Source organism: Loxodonta africana, chromosome 24 (genome assembly GCF_030014295.1).
Source record: "Loxodonta africana isolate mLoxAfr1 chromosome 24, mLoxAfr1.hap2, whole genome shotgun sequence".
Classification (NCBI taxonomy): domain Eukaryota; kingdom Metazoa; phylum Chordata; class Mammalia; order Proboscidea; family Elephantidae; genus Loxodonta; species Loxodonta africana.
This window is the reverse complement of record NC_087365.1, coordinates 58,864,139-58,884,809: the sequence shown is the minus strand read 5'-3', so window position 1 is coordinate 58,884,809 and position 20,671 is coordinate 58,864,139.

Here is a 20,671-nt window from a genome sequence, read left to right as displayed (position 1 = left end):
TTTCTGCACCCCTTGAAATAACGTGCAGAGGGCAAAGAGGGAACAGCCTTGCTAAGTTCCAAATTCCACATTAAGAACGGGAAAGATCCCAGTGAACCTGGACTTAGACTCATCATCACAACGAGGATAAAGATACCCTGCTTTTCTCTGAATTGAATCATTTGTGTCCTTGCATCATGCTGTATTGGTAGGATTCCACAGATTTATCACTTATCTCAAACCAAGAATACTTGAGTTCTTCATGGAATCCAGATTTTCTGGAGCCATTGAGGCTGGATGGCTGCTGAAACTATCACCCTGACGAAATCTTTAAAACTTGAACCCAAACTATCCCCTGAAGTCATCTTTGGACCAAATAATAGTTTAGCCTAATTAGAAAAGAATGTCTGCATTAAGCATTATACTTTTTTAAAGAACTATATGTGATCAAACGGACAACAGCAACTGGAAAGGATAGACGAGAAGCTTGGGGGGTGGTCAGTGAGTTTGTGTTAAAGATGGTGAAATAGTTCTGAAAAGGTTGTTGAGAACAGCAGCATGACTTGTAGCCCGTGTCACTGGATTGTGCACGTAGAAGTTGTGAAGCGATGTATGCTTTGTTGTGTATATTTTTACTAAAATTTTAATTATTAATTTTTTTTTTTTAAAGAATACTTTAGTTTCTGATGCAAAAATCTGGGAATGGATAAGGGTGATGGTTGAATAACAGGATGAACATAATATTACTGAAGTGTACATTAAAGATTGCTGAAATGGTAGATCTTTTGTTACATATATTTACCACAATAATAATTTAAAAGAAACAAAGAACACTTGAGCCTCTATCAGAGATACAGGCTTTATCCTCAAACAAGAAACCAGGGCCAGAGTTAGGGTAAGGAGAGTGAGGCAAGTTAGGCAAGTGTAGGCTTGGCTTTCATCTTTATGAAAAGTCTTGATATTTTGCTTATTGTGGATTTTTTGCATTCATTTTTGATTTTCTAAAATATTGTATTATTTATCTTTACTACTGAGTTTTGAGTACCCCTGTAAATCTTGCCTCAGCTACCTCACCCTCTTCTTGGCCCTGCAAGTAACCAATGGAAGTGAGATTCGTAAAAATCCAAAAACGATATGTACGCCTCCTGGTGCCACAAGATTATCAGTGGGCAGTCCCCACCGGGCGTGTTGGGATATGGCAGGCCTGGCCCAGGACCGGAAGCTGGAATCACCAAGCGAAGCACCGAAGCTGGCTCCAGCCACACCTCAGAGCCTCCTCAGGGAAGCACTGTTTGCCTCCCTGCTTCCTTTGTTTGAAATTCTTGCAGAAATAAACCCAGCAAGAGGTGTCAGAGCTTTCATCTGCCTCCAGATTTAAGGCCAAGCTCCTCGCTGCAATGGCCCTTTCATCTAGCGAAAATCCAAATGCTCCCTCCAGAGTCATAGAGGATCATGACCTCCTTTGGACCACATTCTCCTGCTGCAAATCAAACTACCTCTGGGCTGCAAGGCCCCCGTCTTTCCTCGGGACAGGATCAGCTGTGCCTCAGCTGAGCCTCGCTGCTCCAGAACTCTCTCCACACCTCCTCCGGTGACTCCAGGGCACGGAAGGGGCTTTTGGGCCATGTTATCTCAACAGAAATGTGAACTCCTATAAGCCAACCATCCCATCAAGGCCCTCAGATTTTAAAGACGTACCTGGCTGCGAAATTATCGAAATATACCACCATAACTCAAAACCAGGATCTGCAATTGCACTAGATTCTCAAGGTTAAAGGGGGGGGGGGGGAACTCATGAAGAAAATCCATGATCAACCAGAACTCTGAGTTCAGCATAACTTTTAGCCTGGCCCACACGATCTTCTTTTATGCATCCTTCTCAGAAGCAGGTCATGGAATTATTTTTTTAAGCTAATGTCCATAGAGCTTCCTGGGGCTGACTGCTTGGTCCCCAGTCTCTGGCTTCCTGTACCCAATTTCAGGTGCTGCCAGTGCTCCTGGAGCCGCCCAGGGTCCCTAGTCTACAAAGTAAGATGTATTCTGTTCACTCTGCAGGGTTTACCCCAAAAGACTGCAGCCAGACATTTATGGAAACTTCAGATCATGAGGTGTTAAACAAAGAGGTGGGAAACAGACCATCAAAATTATCCTGAAATGCCAGATCCTAGTCACAAGCCCCACCTCCCCACTTTACAGACAAGAGATGGAGGCCTTCAGAGAACACAGTGGCTCACCCCTCAAACATTCCGCTTGTTTATCAAGGTAGGAGAGGAGCAACTGAAAACAAGACAGGAAGGGCAGACAGGGAGGGACTCAATTGCATCCTAGCCTGGTATCGACCTTTGGCCACAAGTGGCTTTATCAAGCTGCTTTTCAGCAACAAAGAGACTGCCAGGCACACCTTTCCCAGGGTCTGTAAATCTTATACTGATCGAATGCTCATAGGCTGTCATCAAATATTTAAAGGACTGTGAAGTGCCAGATCCCTGGCTGCATAGTCGTTAAATGCTCTGTTGCTAACCAAAAGGTCAGCAGTTTGAATCCACCAGCCACTCCTTGGTAACCCTATGGGACAGTTCTATATGGTTGGAACTGACTCAACAGCAAAGGGTTTTGGAGACATTCTGGAGACCCTGGGCGGTGCAAACGGTTGTTTGGCTGCTAACAAAAAGGTTCAAGGCTCAAGTCCACCCAGAGGTGCCTCAGAAGAACGGCTTGGTGACCTACTTCCAAAAACTCAGCCATTGAAAACCCTATGGGCACAATTCTACTCTGACACACACAGGGTGCCACGAGTTGGAGCTAACTCAACGGCAGCTGGTTAGAGGTTGTTTGCTAGCATTGTCTTGTCTTCAAGGTATTGGGTGTTGACTGGATTCCAAGCACTGAGATTTCTCATGTGATCAGCAACTTCATTTGTAGGGTATTATCATTTCCCCCACTTTATAGACGAGGAGACTAAGGCTCAGTGAAGTGACATCTTCTAAGCGCAGATCCAGGATTCCAGCCCAGAGGGTTTGATTCCAGCCCAGAGGGTTTGATTCCAGACTGCCACCATGGATGGATCTGCCCCTCCTTTGAGTGGGAGTTTGGATGAGATGATCCAGGTCCTATTTCTCTCTAAATGCCAAGAATTTCTGAAATGAAGGGTTAGCATCAGTGTGCAGCTAGGGGTGGATTTGAACACAGCCATCTCCTGTCTTTGGCACCAAGCAGCAAAGCAGATTACGGGCTGGAACAGCAGCCACAAAGAGGAAAAATCCACACCAAGGATGGAGCAAGTGACTCTGAGTGTCTCTCCATCTCTCAGGTACACACATCCCTGACATCACAGTACAAAACCTCCAGGCCCACAGCATGCAGGCGTGCAGATCAAGCAAGCCCCTCTGATAGACTGGGAGCATACCAAGGGCTCTCAGAGGCTAAAGGACAGGCCATGTGCTTCCCGGCCAGCCAGCACTGTGCCTGTAGAATAAAACTTACGGCACGTGGTGGTCCAAAGATTTAGGCTTTTAAGAAGCTTTGGTGGTGCACCAGGTAAGCACTAAACTGATAACCAAAAGGTCGGCAGTTTAAATCCATCGCAGGAGAAAGATCTGGCCATCTCCTTCCCTAAAGATTATGGCCTAGAAAGCCCTATGGGGCAGTTCTACTCTGTCACATGCGGTCGCTATGAGTTGGAACTGACTTGATGGCAACTAACAACAACAACCATCCAAAGGTATAGTTTTTTTCTCACGTGTTAATTAATTTATATAGAAAATTGTGCAAAGGGACAAACACTTTACTACATAGCATTATAACACGTGAATTTTCACTATCAAAAAGAACAAAACCGCCCTGAATCCGTCACTGATGGGAGACTTGTCTTCCATTCATCACTGGGTCTCCTCAGCCCAGCCAAGTACTGAGCCAGTAGGTGCTCAATAAAAAATAGGCTGGATAATATACAAGGGAGTCATCTACTTAAGACAGCCCTGAAGGTGACACTGACCAGCTCAGGAAAACGTATGAAGGAGTGGCTTAGAGGGCAGGTTCAGAAACCAAAATGCCAGGGCTTGTAGCCCAGTCACCTCCTTACTAGCTCAGTAACCTTGACAAGTGACACAGCCCTGGGCTCTGTTTCCTCCTCTAGAATAGAAAGGACTATCATTGTTGTTGGCTGCCGTCAAATCAGCCCGTGTGTGTGACCCCAAGCACAATGGGACTGGACCCTTGTGATCCATGGGGTTTTCACTGGCTGATTTTCAGAAGTAGCTCGCCAGGCCTTTCTTCTTAGTCTTAGTCTGGAAGTGCTGCTGAGACCTGTTCAGCATCATAGCAACACACAAGACTCCACTGACAGATGGGTGGTGGCTGCACATGAGGTGCCTTGGCCGGGAATCGAACCCAGGTCTCCCACATGGAAGGGGACGATCACTAGAGAAGACAACAGTAGCCAGCTAATAGGGTTGCCGTGTGGGTCACCGGAGATGCTGTGTGGTACAGTCAGCCGTGGCTAGCGGCATCACCATTCTAATCATCGTGTACTCACAGCCTTTCCCAGAACCACAATGTCCAGAAAGACTCTCTCCACCTGCCCTCAAATCACTGAATTTCCAGCGTTGATACTTCCAGCCCTGGCTCATTGGTCAAGGTCCCTGACTCACATGGTAGGTACACACTAAAAACCCGCTCCCGTCGAGTCAACTCCAACCATCCAAAGACCCTATAGGACAGAGTAGAACTGCCCCATAGGGTTTCCAAGAAGCAGCTGGTGGATTTGAACTGCTGACCTTTTGGGTAGTAGCCGAGCTCTTAACCACTGGGGCACTAGCACCCCATAAACAGAAAGCTGGTTCTGGATCCAACCCATTCGACGGGGATGTTTGGAAATTCGGGTTGTTCCTTCCTTTCCTGGGAAACGTGTTAAAATGCATTTCTTGAACAATACAGAAGGCAAAGCCTGTTGTGATTTTGCCTTTTTGTGGTAGAACACATTAAAATACAAGTTTAAATGTTTTGTTAATTATTGTTATCGTTGTTTTTTTTTTTTTTTTACTCTTTACTTCTTTGAGAGATGGGGAGGAGAATGCAAAACAAATGTCATTCCTGCTGGATTAAGTAAGTGTGCCATGCAGATGGTGGCAGGTTGGTCTTATAGGGACATGGTCAGCCACTGCGCAAGGAGAAGCCCTGCAGGTCACTGTTGTAGAGTCAGGCTGCCATCTTCATTTACAAAGGTGGTGCAGAGTTCACCCCCCACCCGTGGTCACACAACGAAGTCGGAGCAGGACACAGAGCTAAGCTCCTTGGCTCTCAGTGGGGACAGTCGATCCCAGATTCTCTGTCACCATCATGATTTCAAACACTCTGACTGCTCTCTCATAAATACATTCCTGCTTGTCAGCCCATGTGTCTCAGGGTTTTGTTTGGAAAACACGGTCACCATCACAGCATCACAATGCTTCCCTCCTTATGTCCTCGGAGAAAGTAACAGAGGGCAGGCCCCCTCCAAACCCAGAGGACGAGGAACACATGGGGCTCTTCGCTGGGCACCCCACAGCCCCATCATCACTGGATGCTCCTTCACTCTTCAGCCTCTCAGGGGACATTTAGAACCCGTGTCCCCAACTATGTCATCAGACGCTTCTGCTTTTGAAGTATACTCATGGAGCCCAGAAGGGCACTGGTGGTTAGTAGTAGAATTCTCACCTTACATGTGGGAGATGCAGGTTCAATTCCCAGCCAATGTACTTCACGTGAAGCCACCGCTTGTCTGTCAGTGGGAGCTTGCATGGTGCTAGGATGCTGAACAGGTTTCAGCGGAGCTTCCAAACTAGATGGACTAGGAGGAAAGGCCTGTCAATCTACTTCCAAAAATCAATCAACAAAAACCCTATGGATCACAACAGTCCAATCAGCAACTGATCATGGAGATGGTGCAAGACTGGGCAGCATTTGACTCTACTGTGCATGGGGTTGTCATGAGTTGGGGTCCGACTCCATGGCAGCTGAGAACAGCAACAACAACAGAGAGCAGCCCCAAAGTGCACAAGACTGGAAACACTTGTTCTGCTTCGTCAACTACCTCTATCCATGCTGACCTCTTGACAAACTTTCCAGGGTCATAAGACGAAATGTATTTTTCTCTAATTTAGAATTTTTGGTGTTTTTGTTTTTGTTGGCAGTGGTGGGGTTTTGGCGGGTGGAGGAGGGCTGGAGTAGCCCCACATGGACAAGGAAAGTCTTAGGAAAATCACACTGTGCCATCCATCAATTGGGATCTCAGCCACCTCTATAGAGGCGAGAAGTACAGTTGTCAAAGGACAAATTGGGTTCCTCTTTGGGACTGTGGACTTTTTGGAGATGAGGCAAGTTATGGGTGGTATCCCCAGGAAAAATACACATTCCCACACATGTGTGCAGGGATGGGCCGGCACTCAGAAGAGCACCCACGCACTCTGGAAGAAGAAACCTCGTTTATAGGAGAAAGCACTGCGGACTAGAACCGTATTGTCAACAAAGGAAAGAAAGAACCAACAGGCAGTAGGTCTAACCCAAAATTTGTCCAGCATTTACTGATGTCTACTAGGTGCTGGGTGATCAAGAAAGGGGTGACCATGCAGAAGTGCAAGAGGACTAGGCATGTGGGAGAACCGGAGAATCTTAGATCTGTTATCTGGAAGATTCTTAAGAGAGAGTCTAGTCACTTGAGTCTGAACTAGACAGCTAACATCCCACCCAGGGGCACAAAACTGGTCTCGGTAGTTAACTCCCAACATTACCCCTGCAGCTTTTAGGGTCCTGAAACGTAGCATAAATGATGATAACACTCACGGAACGCAGTGTCCACCTCCGTGCAACTGAGTAGTCAGTGGGATAAAAGACAGCAAAAGCTGAAAACCACCTCAAGTTCAAGACCCTCGCTTTAGGCGTCAGGATCAAGGTTCCTCCAGGTTCTCAGACTCAGCAATGGCAGTCCCACCATGGAGAAGAAGAGAGAGCAGGAGAGTGTGCTGAAGAAGCAGGGGGCAGCTAAGAGAGAGACAGGGAAACTCAAGAGGTGGTACCTTAACAGCCCTCTCCAGGATGAGGCAGATGGAAGCCATGGGAAAAAGTCATCACACATTCCTATTGTTCTCCAGGGACCACACGCCCATCCCCGAGCCCTATCCCTATCTCTATCTCTGAGCCCTATCCCTGGGCCCTATCCCTGGGCCCTATCCACGAGCTCGATGCCTCAAATTCCAGTCTTGTAGGTGGCAAATGTGCATATCTACCTGTCACAGTGAGGAAAGAAGGAAGGGAGGGAGGGAGGGAGGGAGGGAGGGAGGGAGGGGCCCAGCAAGGAATGGAAAGGAACAGCAAGGCACGACCAGGTCCTCCAGAAAAATAGCCCACACAAAAATTATTTTACTTGTCTAATTTCGAACGCTCAAGTCTGGCTATTGTCATTTTTTTCCCCCGAGTAGCTCAGGAGACTCACAAACACCATATATAATCATTCTTTCCTAGTGTTTAAAACGAACCAGGGTAAAAGGAGTGGGGAAGAGGTAAATCATACTTTGAGGGGGAAAGTTATCAAGTTGGCTGTCCTGGAAAGTCAGAGCTCCCTGGCTTCATCCTGGGCCATACAAGACAACTGGAAGTTCCCAGGCAGGATTTCAAACAGACCTCTGTGTTTGTTTAGCCTCGTGGACACATCTCAAGTCAGCACTCCCTCCCCAGCCCGTGCCCAGGGGCTTGGCAGACTGGCAAAGAAAGAGGGGTCTCTAAATCCTTTCCTCCTCCCAGCTCTCCTCTGTTTCAGGCCCCCTGCCCCTAATTCAATTGCCTTTCTTCTTTCTCCTTCAGGGTTCATAGATTGGAATTTCAGCCAAGGCAAGGGCTGGGTCTGGTGGCTGCCCAGTGTCATTGGCTCTGTGAAGCCAATCTGCTGCAATCACAATGCAGCCGGGAGAATAAGACTCACGGGTAGGACAGGTGTCAGGGTCACGGGCACTATAACAAAAGATGACCTGATAACTGTCCAAGATTAGATGGCAATCGACCATAGCCCTGTCCAAGATCTCCCACCCCCACCACAGGGATCCCACGCAGAGTACAATAAAGGGAAAGAAGACAGGGTGGGGGCCCAGCTTCCTGACCAAGACTGATTGTATGGTTAGGAGCCTAAGCTGACACAGCCCAGCCAGCAAATTCTGCCCTCAGGACCAAGTACATAATTTATGGAGCTCAAGGAGAAATGCCTACACGCAGCTCTTGTTCAAAAATGACTGAAAACTCCAAGATACCGCCAACAGAGCGCTAAACCGAGGGCGGGTCCTTCTGAGCTTGGGGCCCTGGTTGATGACCCCTGAGACTGCAGGCTGTGAAGCTCGCCCTGCCTACTGTTCTCCCATAATCTGTTGAGGCTAGAGGCCTGTCACCTGGCTTGAAGACCTTTGACCCCTCAGGTTTGCCCTCCTTTGCATCATTCTCAAGGTACCCAAGAAACAATGAGCCCATCCAAGCTGCACCCAGTGCACTCAAAGCTCATTGGGCTTGGGATGAGGGAAGCCACTTCTTACATCTCAGAGTGGCCACGGTGCCTGTCCAGGCCAAGCTTCATGTTCACAACCAGCTCCTCGTTCCTAGCTGAGAATCACTGTAGTAGGGAAGCCAGCATGAGTCTCAAGGGCATTCAGCCTCCAGGATTGGTCTGACTCCCGGATTTTAGGGATGGGGAAAGCAAAGCCCATTGGGTTGGTGGCCAGAGCAAGGTCATATTCTCTTTATTGCACCCTCCTGTGTTTGCAAGATGATGACTCTGCAGAGGGGCTCCCGCACCCTAAGCAAGGGAATGGCAACACCGCCCAATCCTGCCACCCTCCGTGAGTTCAGAGGAAGGCTGCCTTCACAGCAAGGCAGACCCCAGACTAACTCAGGATGGTGATGTCTAAGTCCTTCCCGACTGCAAGGGACAGGGGTGCCCTCTTTGGTCATGGCATTGCAGGATGGTGTGTGCACAGGCCATTCAGGAGAGCACAGGAGAGAGAAGGAGCTGGCCCAGGTGGAGTTTCCCCTGGTTGGGCACGTTCCCCGCTCTCTGCAGAGCAGGCTGCTTTCAAGGAATTTTAAACTCCATGGAGTCAGCCTTGCAGGTCAGGGGAGGGACAGACCCAGTGAGACCCGGGGACAGGAGTTAACTCTCAGGCTTCCTGTCTCAGGAAAGAGGCTCCTGGGGACTCTCAGGTGTCTAATCCCTCAGGCTGGCTCAATTCACAAGGAGGGGGGCTCCCCCTTCCCCTGGACCAGAAACTCGAGGATTGAGTTTCTTCTGGGCCTGGCTGGGGACAAGGGTCACAACCCCTACCTGCAGACAAGGCTGGCAGGAAACCCCAGCCAAGAGCTGAAAGCTGTTCCAGGGGAGGCTCTGGGCCGGGCTGCGTGGGGCGAGCCCAGGTCCCTCTGAGTGTGAGGATGTGGGCTGGCCCCAGGGGCACGTTCAGGGTCCCCAGTCCTGCCCCCCTCCCAGGGACTGACTCACTCTGGAGTGTTGATCCAGATGATGTCCAGGTGGCAATAGTAGACGCACTCCTTGTCCTTGTAGGTGAAGCAGGTGCAGCGTCGGGCCCGGTGGCGCACACGGCCCCCATCTGCGGCTTGCTCCCCACTCTGGCCTGGTCCCTGATCCTGACCAGGGCTTCCAGGACTCGGACCCTGCACCATCGTGGCCACGGTGAACACACCTTGCCCCTCAGAGCCAGTTGCAGGGAGGCCCTCGGGCTCACCGCTCCTGCCAGCGTCCTCCTGCTGGGGACGAGGCACGAATCCTGCAGGAGGAAAATGGAGGGGCCCCTGAAAACGCGGACCACTCCACAGCCGCCATCCCCAAACACCTGGAGGAGGGGGAGGAGCAGCAACCAAACTTCCTGAAAACTTTACAGGCCATTTGTACTTTCCGTAAAGTTTCCGAACTGGGCGCACATTCAGAAAAGATGCAAACTGCGCACAGTTCCTGAAACGTTTGCAAAGGATGTGCGCTGCGTTAGAAGCTTGCAAGCTATTTTCACTTTCGGAAAATTTTGCAAGCCCTCCGCACACTTTCTGAAAACTTTGCAAGCATTTCGCACACTCTCGGAAAACTTTCTAAGCACTTTGCAAACTTCCTGAAAACTTTGCAAAGTTTCTGAAAAGTTCCCAACTTTCATGAAAAGTTGACCAAAGACGGCCCCGGCACAGGTCTCCAGCCTGCGTGCGAGCTGCAACCTCCAGAGCCCGCGCACAGGTCGTCTGTGCCCTCCGCCTCTGTCGCCAGAGGTGGCCTGCCCAGGCGAGCCGTCGCTCTTTGCCCGGCACACGTCCCCGGGGCTTCCCCGCGCACCCGAGCCTTTTGTGTGCGCTCGCGCCTGGAGAGGAACCGCGCGGAGAGGAGCTGCCCGCGCCCACTTACCTGCGGCGAAGGTCACTGTGAGCCCGAGGAGGAGCCACAGCCCCAGCTCCATGAACCCGGGTCAGGCCGGAGCCCCGGGCCGGAGGCCGAGTGCCTGAGGCCGCGCAGAGGCGTGCTCGCGGGCACCGCTGGCTGGCTGGCAGGCGCGGTGGAGTGGCGGGGAGGCGGCGGTCGCAGCTTCCCAAGCGCCGGCCCCCTGCGCCGGGCTGCTGTGAGTGCTGCTTTTCTGCCCGCACCCCTCGCTCCCCGCCCCCGGTCCGGAGCTGCGCGCGGGCCTTTGAACCCAGGGTGCGTGGGGGTCCTCCCAGGCGCGGGCAGCCAGCCAGCGCGCAGCGGCCGGGGCGGCGCACCGGGCGGCGGGGCGGGCGGGGAGGCCGGTGGATGGGGTTGGGGGGTGCAATAGGGGCCGGGACAGCTGCTGAAAGCCACACGCGCGCACACACGCGCACTCGCGCCGGCATCTGCACCACCCCCCCGCCCACTCCCGGAGCAGCAAGGGATGAAAAAAGGCCAAGGGTGTTCTCAGGGTCCAAGAGAAAGGAATCTTTCTCAAGGTTCATCAATGACACCTTCTTCCCCTTGCACAAGAGCCTGCCAGCCTGCCCAGCTGTGGGCGGACTCGGGGGGCATCGCAGCCTCTTCAGACCTCTCCCCTCTTTGGAGGAGTGCGGAGCTGCGTGGCAAAGTCAAGAAGGAGCTCAGACTTAGTAGTCCTCCGTGTTGGGTACTCGTCCAAGTGGGATGACTTACTTTAGTGCCGGTCAAGGTCCTTTCCCTGAAGGGCAAGTCCACTCATTCAACAACTTGACCACCCAAGGAGAAATGGCCTCTTCACGTCTTTCAGGGGCTTTCCCCAGTCCAGCTTGTGGGCAGCTCTCTCCAGGCGTCTGCACCCGATGCTCACAGAAGAGCGTTGTTGGAATTGCTCTCACCTGTACCATCAGCGCTGCAGTGTGCTTTGCCACTAAGTATATATACATAAAACAAAACCCAGTGTCGTTGAGTCGATTCCGATATATATACATATATGTGTATATATACATATATATATATCTCCAGTCTACTCCAACTCATGGTAGCTGACTCATGACAACCCCATGTGTGTCAGACTAGCACTGTGTTCCATAGGGCTTTCATGGCTGTGACCTTTTGGAAGCAGATTACCAGGCCTTTCTTTTGAGGCAGCTCTGGGTGGGTTCGAACCACCAACCTCTGACTTAGTAGCCCAGAGCTTAACAGGTTCAGGGCTTAACGGTTTGCACTCAAGGATTCATGCCTTGGCACCTTGGAAGTACTTTAGAAAGAGTTGTGGAATGAATGAATGAGTGAATGCTTTCCATGGTCGAGGCCCTGGACTACTGACCTCTGAAGACACCAAGAAGCCCTCACAGCCCCTCCCTCACCAGAGTTCCCTGACCAGAGGGAAAGGCAACAGGTAACAGGGAGGTAGCACTCCAAGTGCATGGGGCCACCATCTGCCTCTCAGCTTGGATTATAAGTTTGGAGTTGGCCTTTCCTGGGACCCCCAGGTGTAGCAGGGAGTCACAGTGTGGAGGAGGATAAAGACGACCGAGACCCTGGACTCACCCCTTCTCATTCCTCAGGGCACTTTGGTAGATTTAAAACATGCCCACAAATTCTTTGGCACCCTGCCCATATAAGCTAGAGTTGAATACCCACCCCCTTACCCCTTGTGGCCTTAATGACCCACTTCTAAAAAATGGAATGCAGCAGAAGTGACACTGAGTGACCTCTGAGGAGAGGTCATCAGAGGTGCTCAGGCTTCCACCTGACTCTCTCTCCTTGGCCACTTGTCCTCTAAACACAGATGCCGCGCTGTGAGGAAGCCCAAACTAGCCGTGTGAAGAGAACACAGAGAGAGAGCTACGTGGTTAAGAAACTGAGGCCTCCCAGCCAACAGCCACATCAACCACTGATAAGTGAATGAAGGAGCCTGCAGATGATTCAAGCTCCTGGCCTTCAAGGCTCCCAGCTGAGGACTACCTGCCTCTGTTGTGCCCTGTCCGGATTCCTGACTCACAGAATCCTTGCGAGTAATGAATGGTTGTTTTACACCACTAAAGTCCGGGTAATGTGTTACAGAGCTGTAGTGACTCAAAAAGAACTCAAGTCCTCAGAATTGAAGCTTAAGCTTCTCCACCATCTCTATCCCCATTCCACACTGCCCAGCCCTTGAGTCCAAGTCAAGGAGCAGAAGGGAGTGAAGAGTGAAGGACGTCTTTCATGGTCATTTGCCACCCCGCAGACCGAATGATCTGGAAGGAGCTTTTGCTTAAGTTTTTGTGCCTCATGCTTTGAAAAAACAAAAACAAGACTAGAAATAGCTTCTGTTCCTACTGGGCTAGAATGGGTATTGTTTTGTTATTATCTTTTTCCTTGAAATTAAAAAAAATTTTTTTTTTTTTCACCTACAAAACAAAACAAAAAAATCCTCGTATGCGGGTTTAGCTGGAGAAATAGAATATATACCAATCAGCTAAAACAAAACGGGGGATGAAGTGGTTTCCTGGGTTTACAATTGTCCTCATTTTCTTCTGTATGTCGTGAGGGGGCCTTGTCTCCCCGCTACCTAGTCTCCTCATTCCCATTATCTCTGATGAAAGGTCACGTGGCTGGACAATGACTGCATGTTCCCTCTGAAGAGGACACTCATAAACGTCCTCCTCCTCCTCCAAAGCCCGCCAACATTCATTCCTTTGTCTTCCTTCCTCTCTGCCATCAAACCTGCCCCTCACAGAAGTGATGTAGCTGCAGACTTCTGGGCCACGGCCAAGTGCACGACTTGGTCCTTCTGTTTATTTTTCATCAGTTTTCCCGAGCCGGCAGATGTGGGCCTGTTACTTTGAAAATGTCCCTCTTCACTTAACGTTTTGATTCAAAACCCAGCCGTTGAGAATTTTTCAGCTTATCCTGATAAGCATCCCCTCAAGTTACCTCTTCATGTGCTTTATGACTCTTTTGAAGATTGTTTTCCCTTAAATTTGGGGGATTTAAGTGATTGTAACATAATACATTATATAGTTTTCCATTATCACTGGGTTTCTGCTTCCTGCCCACCCCAATCATCAGAACCTCTGAGCTGGCTCAGAGACCAGATAATTAAGTGCTTTTCCATGTTGTCCAAGGACAGCTGGGTGTCCCTCACCAGCATGGGGTTCTTTCTAAGAAACATTGTAGGAGGTACCCCGCCCCAACGTCCTTGCTTTAAAAATGATGTAGATTGTGTATAAGCTTCCCAGTGAAATACAATTACCCCAGTGGGTTCTTAACTTCGCCCTGCCAATTACTCACGCTCAAGGGGTAAAAGAAAGTGGGCTGATCCCCCAAAGAAATCTGGTAGGAGTCTAACAAAAATTGTTCAAGAGGGCCCCAGAGTGTTTCCCTGTTTTTTGTTGTGGGCACTTGCTGCCATTGTCAGCGTGGTGTCCCATTCCCCCAGGCCCGGTAATGAGCCACATCCTCCCCTGGGCTCTTCCCTGCTTTTGGCCCATGCAGTCTGGGTGGGACTCTAGGGCCTGGCTTGTGACTTGAGCTTAACCAGTTCAGAGTCTTACACTGACTTTGTGGTCAACAGAATAATACCCCCCACCACCCGCCCCAAATGTCCATGCCCTAATCCCCAGGACCTGAGGATATGTTAGGTTACATGGTGTTATGGATTGAATCGTGTCCCCTCAAAATATATGTTGGAAATCCTAACCCTTATACCTGTGGTAGGAAACCCTGGCAGCGTAGTGGTTAAGTGCTACGGCTGTAACTAAAAGGTCGGCAGTCCAAATCCACCAGGTGTTCCTTGGAAACCCTGTGGGGCAGTTCTATGTCCTATAGGGTCGCTATGAGTCGGAACTGACTTGATGGCAAGGGGTTTGGGTTTGGTTTTTATACCTGTGGTTATAATTCCTGTTGAGAATGTGTTTTCTTTGTTATATTAATGAGTCAGTTATCAGTGGAGAGTGTGTCTTAAATCTATCTCTTTTGAGATATGAAAGAGCAGATGAAGCAAGCAAGCAAGCAGGCACAAATGGCGGGCAAGAAATGAGTGCTCGTTCAGAAAACATCTCTTGAGGTGTAGAAAGGATGTGGGGCTCTCTGAACCTCGAAGCAGCCTGTCATACAACTAAGGGAATCAGTGCCAACTGGGACCCTCAGCATCATTAGTTATTAAAAACCAAAACCAAACCCATTGCCACCAAGTCAATTCTGACTCATAACGACCCTATAGGACAGAATAGAACTGGCTTATAGGGTTTCCAAGGAGTGGCTGGTGGATTCAAACTGCTGACCTTTTGGTTAACAGCTGAACTCTTAACCACTGCATCACCAGGTACTTGCTGGTGGAGGGAGCACAGAATTCCTTCTGTCATCGACATCTGCAGTAGAAAAGTCCGAAAGAGGCAGATTGGTTTGTGGAACCTGTCTTACATTTTCATACATGTTTTCTGTCAGGAATGCCTCCAACTTATACCATTCCCCTCTCCTCCTAGAACCCCATACCGACACCACACGCACATACCTCTCTCACCTTATCTCAAACAGCACGTGTGTATCTTAACTGGCGCCTTCGATGCCTTAGCTAAAGGTGGGAATTTCTGGAATCTAGCAGGCTAATGGGAGAGACACTTTTGAGCAAGTTAAATCAGCACACCACAAACACACCTGCCTGTCTTACCTGCCTTGAAGTAGATTTGACTTTTATCAGAGGAATTTTTCATAAACGGTATCATTCCTAAGCCCTCATAGTGGTGAGTTCCTGTGTCCGCCAAACCCAACTGAATCACTGCATTCGGGCAATTTCGTTCCAGCAGCTATTGAATGCGTTGACCTGTTTGCAAAATAAAAATATTCACGCAAGCACTCCTTACCCTCGTAGCATGAAATCCTGCCCAAAGCCACCTCCGAGCGCAGCTCAAAAGTTACTCTTTCTAGAATGTTCTGTATTATTTATTTGTATAAAAGGAATGATACCTGATCCTCTTATAGCACCTAAAACCTTTAGATTTGCAGTTAAGCATAATGGTAACACACATGGGCTTTGGAGTTAAACTGATCTGTGCTAAAATCTCTCTCCTTGGGCAAGTTGTTTCACTTCTTGTGTCTCTGTTTTGTCATCTGTGAAATGGGGATAGTAGTAGCACCGACTAGTAGTGTTGTTGTGAGGATTAGATGAGTGAATGTAGGTACAACACTGAATATGGGGCCTGGCACAAAATAAAAAAGCATTTGATAAATTTTGTCCAACAGTGTTAGTAGTTGTAGTTGTTTTAGTTGTATGTAGGCTTTTTCTCCCACCAGATTGGAAATCCCTTGAGGGTAGGGTATCAGTTACCTAATGCCACCACATTGTGCATAACAAATGTCCCCCAAATCCTAAGGATGGTCAACAAAGAAGGCATTTGCTGATGAAGCAGCTCTGTAATCTTGGCTGGGCCCACCCGCATATCCAGGCAGCAGCTGGCTCCCAGAGCATCTACGTTGGCTTCGGCTGGACAACAAGAAGGGCTCAGCTCTGCTCCACGTGTCTCTCAGCTTCCAGCAAACCAGCCCAGGCACTTTCTTCCCATGGCAGAAATTCCAACCTACAAGCCCTTTCCAAGCCCCTGTGGGTACCACATCTATGAACATCACATTGGCCAAAGCAAGTCCCTGGCCAAACCTTTGTGACCCCGGAGGGCACCCCGAGGTTACGTAGCCAAATACGTGGCAAGGGAAAGGTAAGAGTTGGGGCCATTTGCAATAGCACAGGCAGGAACTTAAATCCTATAAGACGTCTAAAATGGCACCTTGATCCCTAGAATTGTATTCGTAAATGTTGGCCGAGTTGAACATGAATTTGGGAGCCAAACCTAAGCTGCCAGGATTAAACATTAGAATTGGAGGTTAAAAATAGAGAAATTTGTGCTGGGACAATTGGATCTCCACATGCAAAAGAATGAGGGTGGACCAATATCTCATACCATATGAAACAATTAGCTCAAATGGATCAGTGACCTAAATGGAAAAACTAAAACCATAAAACTCTCAGAAGAAAACACAGGGGGAAAACTTCAAGATGTTGTTCTTGACAATGGGTTCTTTGGATATGACACCAAAAGCATAAACAAAATTAAAAAAAAAAAAGACAAATTTGATTTCATCAAATTTAAACAAAATGAAATCTGTCCATCAAAAGACTTTATCAGCAAAGTAAAGAGACAGCCTACAGAATGGGAGAAAAATTTTGGGAAGCATTTATCAGATAAGGGTTTAATATCAAGACCGTATAAAGAACTACAACTTAACACCAAAAGGCAAACAGCACAATTAAAAAATGGGCAAAGGACTTGAGTAGACATTTCTTCAAAGAATAAATACCAATGGCCAATGAGCACATTAAAAGATGTTCAATATCATCAGTACCTATGGAGCTGCAAATCAAAATCACAATGAAATACTACCTCACACTCACACCCACTAGGTTGGCTAATATAAGAAAAATGGAAAATGACAACTGTTGCTGAGGATATGGAGAAATTGGAACCCTCATTCATTGGTGGTAGGAATTTAAAATAGTGCAGCTGCTGTGGAAAACGGTTTGGCAGTTCCTCAAAATGTTAAACATAGAATTACCATATGATCCAGCAATTCCACTCCCAGGTATATTCCCAAGAGACTTGAAAGCAGAGATCGAACAGGCAGTTGAGCACCAATGTTCATTGCAGCTCTATTCACAAGGGCCAAAAGGTGAAAACAACCCAAGTATCCATTAGCAGACAATGGATAAACAAAATGTGGTCCTTACGTGTAATGGAATATTATTCAGCCATAAAGAAATACAAAATTCTCATACATGCTACAACGTGGATGAACCCTGAAAACATTATGCTGAGTGAAATCAGTCAGGCACAAAAGAACAAATATTGTGTGATCCCACTTTGATGAAATATCTGCAATAGGCAAATATGTGGAGACAAAAATTAAAAAAAAATTTTTTTTTTCTTTTTTTTTCTACCAGGAGTGGGGGGGATGGGGGAAGGGAAAGGGAAGTTATTGCTCAGTGGGTACAGGGTTTCTGTTTGCGGTGATGTAAAACTTTTGGGAAAGTATGGTGGTGACAGTAACACACCATGGTGAATGTAATTAATGTCACTGAATTGTGCCCTTGAAAATGATTAAAATGGCAAATTATATACATATGTAATTAAAATTAAAATAGTTTTATAAATAGGATTAAATTATATATATAGAACACACAACAGAATAATTTTTTAAAGAGGAATTTATAGAGTACAGGTGATTCACTGTTGTTGGGGTTTTGCCCCCCACCCAACAGCAAACTTTATTTCCTTATATGGAAACATCCAAATTTTTGTTTCCAGTGTCTTAGGAAAAAAGTTACTACGTTTGCCTAAATTCTCTAGTGTGTCACCCACTTTTCCTCATCCAGGTCTCCCTTGTACCTGGGGAGCAGTCCAAACTTAGAAGAAAAATAAGGAAATGAAAGGTGAGAAGGAAGTGAAAGCAAACGGGAGGAAGGAGAAGAGGCTATTGGGGGTTGGGGAGAGGTAGGACTGAGCTGAGCTCCGAGCTGCCTGGCTCTGGAATTGAGAAAGCTAGGACCAAGAGTGGACTCTGCAGACCTTCTCAAGCTATGGCCCAGCAGCATTTTCTTCTGAAAGCAATTTCACAATCACGTGTTTAATGAGCTCCACATTTTCTCGTGTGAAAATGATTTCCTTCTAGAAGACAAGAGATGCTTTCTCGGCAGGACACAAGTTAAACAAAAGAGAGCTGAAATGAGCTCTGGAAGCCATAAGTCAAGTTCAGAAACCCAGGGAGGGATGATTTTGACTTGACACTTTTGAGACGTAGAACTCTGAAACATAGCGAAATCGCCTACCCAAACGACAACAACAACAACAACAACAAAAAACTAGTCAAACGACAAATGGGGGAGGAAATGGAAATAACTTGGCTTTTTTTTTTTTTTAACCTTTGATATTAAACTCTTAGTTACGGAAATGTCACTGGTATCACCGTGAAAATACATTGGGTTCTAAGTTTCTTCCTTTATTCATTCAGCAACTATTTATTAAGCCTCTATGTGGAGCCAGGTGCTGTTCTAGGCACCGAGATTACGACTGTGAGCAAGACCTGCCATCTGAGACCTCCATGTGAGTGGCAAGAAAGACAATAAACAATAAAACAAGCAACTAACCAACGTGATTTCAGGTTGGGGTAAGCACTATGGAGAAAAATACATGAATGGAGGAGGTAAAGGATGAAGTAGAGTAAGGAGACCGGAAAAACCAAATCCATTGCCGTCAAGCTGGTTCTGACTCATAGCAACCCAGTAGGACAGAGTAGAACTGCCCCAAAGCTGTAAATTTTTATGAAAGCAGACTGTCACATCTTTCTCCCACAGAGCAGCTTGTGGGTTCATATTTTGGTTGGCAACTGAGTATTCTAACCACCAGGCTCATCAGAGTGAGGAGAAGGGATCCATTTTGAATGGTGGGAAGAGGGTGGGCCTCTCTGAGAACGAGCTACTTGTGCTGAGACCCAAAGAGGTGAAGGAGAAAGCCAAGCCATGCAAAGACACGGAAGAGCACGGAAGAACATTTCAGAGAGCAAGAACTGCACAACAGGCATGAAATTGACATGCTCCAGGAAAAGCAATGAAGTCAGTCTATTAGTTACTCTCCACCGCCTGACTGTCTGTATGGCATACTGTGGTGGCTTGCATGTAGATGTGATGCTGGGAACTACGCCACTGGTATTTCAAATACCAGTGGGGCCATCCATAGTGCACAGGTTTCAGAGGAGCTTCCAAACTAAGACAGACTAGGAAGAGAGGCCTGATGATTTACTTCCTGAAATCAGCCAATGAAAACCCTACGGATCACAGCAGAATATTTTCCAATACATATTGGAAGATGAGTCCTCTAAATTGGAAGGCACACAAAACACACAGTGGCCACAACAGTGGACTCGAGCGTACCAATGTTTGTGAAGATAGTACAGGACCAGGCATATAACATTTCATTCTGTTGTACATGGGGTCACCATGAATTAGAGCCAAGTGGAGAGCAACTAACAACAAGAGTAGTTACTCTTTATGTCACCTCCTACTTTCCTTTTAGATCCAAGATAAAGGTCTTCCATGAAGACAACTTCCCTGACCTCTCAGGTGAGGCTGTCTCCCATTATTGATGCTCCTGGGAAGCCTCAGGACTTTTCCATCATAGGGTTCTTCACAGTTGTGATGAAATGCCAATTTCTCTAATGATCTGGTGAGTGCCTGTTGCCCCAAACGATATAGCTAGAAGGCATAGACCATATCTCCTTGTCCACCACTGTGATCTCTGTACCTATGCAAGGCCTGACAGTAGGTGCTCCACAGATATACTCAACGCCTTCTCAACATTCTCTCATTTATCCCTCACAACAGCCCTACCTAGTGGGTGCTACCATTACCCCCATTTCACAGATGAGAAAATTGAGACTCAGAGAGGGGAAGTAACTTTCCCAACGTCACACAGCTAGGCAAGGAAGGAGCCAGAATTTTAATCCAGTTCTGTTTGACTTCAAAGCCCAACCAGCATACCCCATCTTCTGGACAGTGAGATTGGTTCAGGGATGGGCACGCCACCCAATCAGAGCCAGTGACATGCCAGGCAACAGTTGCTGGGGCTTCTGGGGAAGGAAACCCATCTGTCCCTGGTGGAGCCTAAGGCTGAAGGCGACACAATGGAAGACGGAATGGAGAGATGAAGAGAACCAGGTCCACAGTGATATCGTTTGAGGCACTGGGCCAAGCCTCACCTGAAACAAACAAGCATCTGAATAACCAAGTATTTCTGCACCAGTTCGAGTGCATATCTTTCGATTTCAGCTGAAATGTTTTCTAAGTGAGGCAACATGTTGGTGATTGTTGTCATCACCACCACTACTGGGGTTATTGTTTTTACAGAAGGAAATAAGACATAAGGTAGGTTTTTACCAGAGTTGATTATACATCAAGTTTTCTAGAAGAGTTACTCCTGGATCCTTCCATCTTCTCCCCATGTTCTCCAGCCTTCTCGGCAGCTTCAAGGTCCCCGTGGTAGGCCAGCCATCCCCACTCTCTGCTGTGGCCACCTCCGCCCAAGCTAACCCCAAAGGAAGGAGATGCCTGCTGGTGCTTGTAATAAGAATATTCTGAGCTGATGTGTGCTTCTTCCTCAAGACCAGGAATCAATGATTAATTCATGGCAAATAATAACGTCGAGGCACACT